This window comes from Capsicum annuum, chromosome 1, assembly GCF_002878395.1.
Source record: "Capsicum annuum cultivar UCD-10X-F1 chromosome 1, UCD10Xv1.1, whole genome shotgun sequence".
NCBI lineage: Eukaryota > Viridiplantae > Streptophyta > Magnoliopsida > Solanales > Solanaceae > Capsicum > Capsicum annuum.
In genome coordinates this window covers 162,105,519-162,110,998 of record NC_061111.1, presented here as the reverse complement: position 1 = coordinate 162,110,998, position 5,480 = coordinate 162,105,519, and positions in this window count along the sequence as shown.

Below are 5,480 nucleotides of genomic sequence, written 5' to 3'. Positions count from 1 at the left end.
AGTTTTCTTATTTTTAATTGGAGAATCTTAAATACTATTTTAAATAGGAACGTTAGTGTACGATTTCATAGGTTCCAAATTAAGTCGAAAGTAAATTAATCATATCAATATATTAGTCAAGATTGACATATAACAATACTCCTTATCAACCAGATAGCATGAACTATACATTTACTCGCAAGAACCTAAAGAAAAATAATGTAATATTTTCTTTCCATCCTTATAGTTTCGGATAACCCTAGAATATGGTTTAACAATCAAATTTTAGTAGAGATCAACTATGTATACATGTCAGACTATAATCTACTACTAAGTGATCCAAGAAACTCTTTTCTTCTTTCATTCAATTGTTATGGAGAAGGTCTTGCTTAGTCGTTTATAGTACATTACAACATAAATCTTAAACTCATTATCAAAAGTTGACAAATTTCGTCTTGCTTCAATCATTAATTTTACAAGCATTTAATCATACCAATATTCTTTCAATCATTTATGTATGAACATGATGTTCGGTATTAAAGTATAATAAATAACTTGTTAATTACTATAATGATCTCATGCTAAAGAAAATTCTTACATTACATTCTTCAAGATAATATCCTAGTGATAGTTTATGATAATTCTAGCCAATGAAAATTATCTAGTGAGACTGTTCAATAATCATACTTCTCATATGTATCATCAATGTATGTGATATAGTTAATGAGATTAACTAATCTTTATCTTATAAAGACCAATAAATACATATTTATCTAATCAGATCAATAATTTCTAATTAGTAATCTTGCGATTAAAAATAATTTCAAATTAAGTTATAACAGACGTGACTCTCTCATTATCATGATCTCCGTCATGATGTCAAGTCTGTAAATTTAATCAATGACCTTACCACATTAATAAAATAATTTAATATAACTATGAAAAGAATATTAAATGTCATATATTTATATCAAATAAGGTTTATAAAAATATATTCAAATCACCATATTGCGAGATCAGATCTAAGACATATCAACTATATCATTAACATGATCTATGTATAAAGATGGGCTGAAGTTTCAGACATATATGTTTGAATCTTCGTTTTATTTAAAAAAAAAAAAATTATTTTCGATTTTCAACGCTCAAATCTACTGTAAATAAACTTAAATTTGAAATATAAATTTTATGTGTCATAAAGAATAAACCCTAATCATCAATTTGTCAAAACAATAAATTTAACAAACTCATTTAATCGTCTTTTAATTTTTTTCAGGTTTATCTATGCTTAGGGGTGTAAATACCAAACTTCTAAGTCAAAAATCAAAACAACGAATCAAATGAAATCGAGAAAAAAATGAACTTGTAGTTTGATTTGGTTGGTTTGACTTTAAAAAAGAAAAAAATGATCATTCTTGATTTGATTTGGTATTAATTAAAAAAGATGAAAACGAATTCAAAACAAATCTACATAATACATATATAATTTCAACTTATTATACATAGAAAATATTAATTGTACTCTACTTTCTTAACATTTTTAATAGATTTGGTCCCTTAAGTTGTAAAATTTAGTAAAACTTACATAAATCCAAATAAATTACCCCTAATTATTTCCCATTTCCACAATTCACAAAATTTCTTAAAATTTCTCAATTGGAAATTTTTGAATACATAATATTTCATTAGATCAGATACATCAATATTGTTAATTAATATGCTTTATAAATGAAAAAATAAAAATCATTTTAGTTTTCAGAGCAAATCACACGACATCAGTTGTATTAACTTTTGAAAATCCCCATAATTAGCTAGTTCATTCAAGATTTGAATTTCAAAAATAGAATCCTTATTCTTTTGTCTTAAACGAACTTTTCCTATTTTTTGTATTTTTTTTCTTATTTTTTTTCAAAATTTATGACCGATACATAGTGAATATCTCATTGTTGCTACGACATTTTGATTTTTGATTTACTGATGTCAAGTATGAAAGATACAAGAGTGATAAAATTGTGAGTGGAGAAAACGTAATATATGCAAAATTGATTTTGACAGTTGCTGCAGAACTTGAAATAGATGAAATAAGAAAAAGAGTGAACTTTGATATATTGTTGAAGGTAATTCAGTGTCACTGTTGATCCACAATGATATAAGAGTGAAGGTGTATCTAGACGGTAAAAAAAATGTGATAGGATTTGGTATACATTCACTGCGCATAAGTACAATTGACAAAGATGAAAGCGAGATGTTATTTGAGGATGAAACTGGTGCAGTTCTTTCTTTAGAGGGTGCAGAAGCTGAAGAATTAGCACTAGATGTTGTTGACTTAGAGATTGTAGATTCCTCTTACTTAGAAGATATGAAGGTGAAAACATAATAATAGATTGCAATAATATAGTTGTGGCGGAGGGTCAAGTTTACAAGGACAAATCAACACTTGTATCTGTCATGAGAAAGTATGCCATAGACTATTGTTTCAATATTAAAACTAAGAGAACCATAAATAAAGGTATAGTTGTATTAGTTGTTGCTTGCTATAGAGAAATTATACCCTATTCATAAATTTGATGTTACAATTTTATTTTTGAAAGAATATACATGTAAATTTCAATCCATCCTGACTTACTTTTTGACGAAAATACATTTCTTTTTTATGAAGTATTGATTAATAAGGTTTGGTATCAAAACACAAGATACATAATTAAGATGCATCTTTTATTTAATGATACATCTTATAGTAAATGATTTTCTGAAAGACGTAAGCATAATTATCTGAGATGTCTTGTACAAACTTTATTCATTAGAGATATATTTGTTACAGAAAATGTATTACCTGAATCAGATATTTTTTTTTCCAGTTATGTCCTTATATTTTATTTAGAGGCTGGTAGTTGAACTTTTTGTCAAAGTTTTTCAAAACTCTTCAAAGTAAGAGCGTTTCATGATGCACATACCTGCCCTGTAAAGGATAGGATGTTCACCTAAGTTGAATGTAAAGTTTTATTTGTTAGAGCTTTTACTGCACCTAAGTACCTGTCCTATGTAGTTGTGGAAGGTTTTGGTAGGATGAGATAACATGTCAATACATAATAGCAGTCCTGAAAAGCAAGCACGTAGATGATATGAAGTCTTACTGCACTGAGTTATCATCTAGAAACTTTAGTCAAGATGTATGAAATTTCGATGATTCTAACGCCGGACAAGAAAGATTAAATTATTTCACAGAAAATTATAGAAGAAGTTGTATTAGCATCAAAGTACAAATGACCACTTGGTGGGTCAAAGAAAGGAAGGCATAAGAAAGTTAGTATAAACTCTAACGTCAGACAATAACTATGGTGCGCGATGTGGTTACGAAGGTCATAATAGACTTACCTGCAATTTCTTTCCTAGAGAGAAATAGCCTAAAATTTTAAAGAAAGATTGCAAGTTTTCACTATCTTAGTTTTAGAAGAAACACTTATTATTTTTTTATTTTTTTAAAAGTAATTGATAATGTTGTTTAGTATAATTATTTTTTAATAAAGTTTAAACTTTGCATCTGAAAATACATTATAAAATGCATCATTATCGATGAGAACTCGTTGAAGAAAGGTTATTTAATGAAATTTTTGTATTGTTTTAAGTAATGGTCGTGTATCTTTTTGTATTGTTTGCAGTTATATATATAAAAGATACATATATATAAAAGAAGATATAATACCCAATTACCTCCATGAACTATACCCAAAAAAGTTATGACACACCTCAACTTAAAGGAGGTCCTGTTACTCTCCTGAACTAATTAAAAGTATAATTTTGACACCCTTAGTGCCTACGTGGTACATACGTGTGTCTACATGGACACTTTAGTGTGTTGTGGCACGTATGTGCCATGCAGGCACTAAGGGTGTCAAAATTACACTTTTAATTAGTTCAGGGGGTAATAGGACCCCCCTTTAAGTTGAGGTGTGTCATAACCTTTTTGAGTATAGTTCAGAAGGGTAATTGGGTATTTTCTCTATAAAAGAATCATTTTCATGTCATCTTACTGTCTTAAGAAAGATAAATATTTTAAATATGTTTCTCTTATATAATTAATAAACTTCAAAGTAAATCTTTTTATTAGATACATAATATATTTTTTTAGCCTGTTAATTGAGTATATAATACACATCTAACATAATGCATAAATATCACAGTTGTACAAAAATTATTGATACTACTCTTTTCAATATGGAAATACATTCTTTGAAATCTAAATTTGTATCAGGTATACCATTAAAAAATAATAATTTATTATTCGAATTATATTCTTTGTACATGTTCAATGTTGACCTCAATATATTAGTTATGACTAGTATACTAGCATGAAGTTATAACTTTTGAGATACATAACTTGAGATAAATAATTCTATTAGATACATAATGTACATTATTTTATTTTTTTGGAAATGTGTATCTAATAAATATTTGTTTGAATCTAATATTGAGAAGATTGCTAACAGGTTGAACTTTTATATCTGGTGATAACATTTTGTAAGTATAAATCAGATACCTATGAAAACTTAAAAGAAATAGTGACATATCATAGAACACTCAATAGAACAGAAAAAAATTATAAAAAATATGACTTGAGTAGCAATAAAAATCAGTCATCAACTTGTTTAGACAAACATTTAAAAGTGTTTACATATTTGTGCCTAAAACAACATAACTAAATTTACTCAGTTGAAATCACTTTATTTTCATCTGGAGTAATAAAGCTGAGTTTAGGTATCGATGAATCTTCATTGTCACTAACGTAGAAATTCTCATCCTTGACAAGTTCGTAATTGCACAAGACTGAAGCATAGCTCACTCAAACAAATTCAGCATCAATTTGAGAATATGATATTTGTAGTCCATCATTTAGAAACTCAACGAACAAAAAGAATATTTTAAATCTATCCATGAATTTGCCGTTGCATGAACTATCAAATCTTAACAAATGGGGTGGAACTTTTCGATAACATACTTCCTGCCCTATATTTAGATAAATCAAAACACAAAATTTAGTACTTATATTATTACTTGATATTACATGATATAATGTTATATGATAATAAATGTATCAGAATATATACATTACATTTAACAACTAATACTTGAGATACATTACTTCAAAATAATGTCTATAATCAAATCAAAAAATATATCTCACAATATAATCTAGAGTATTTAATACAGCTACGGAAATCTTAAATGTATTTAAATTGTAATTATATTAGACATAATTATGTATATGTATCTGGCACAGTATAACTTATATGTACCTGTGATGTACTTAAAAATATACAAATTATATAGATGTATCTGACACATAAATTTTAGATGTATCTATGATGTAAATATTGTTGGGCTCAAATGGTGTAAATTAAAAATGAAAAGTTTCTTGGAAGGGACACAACTCTTTGAGTAAAAGCTACACTATTTTGGAAAAAGGTATGATTGTTTGGTTGATTGTGGTTGTTTGAAAAAAA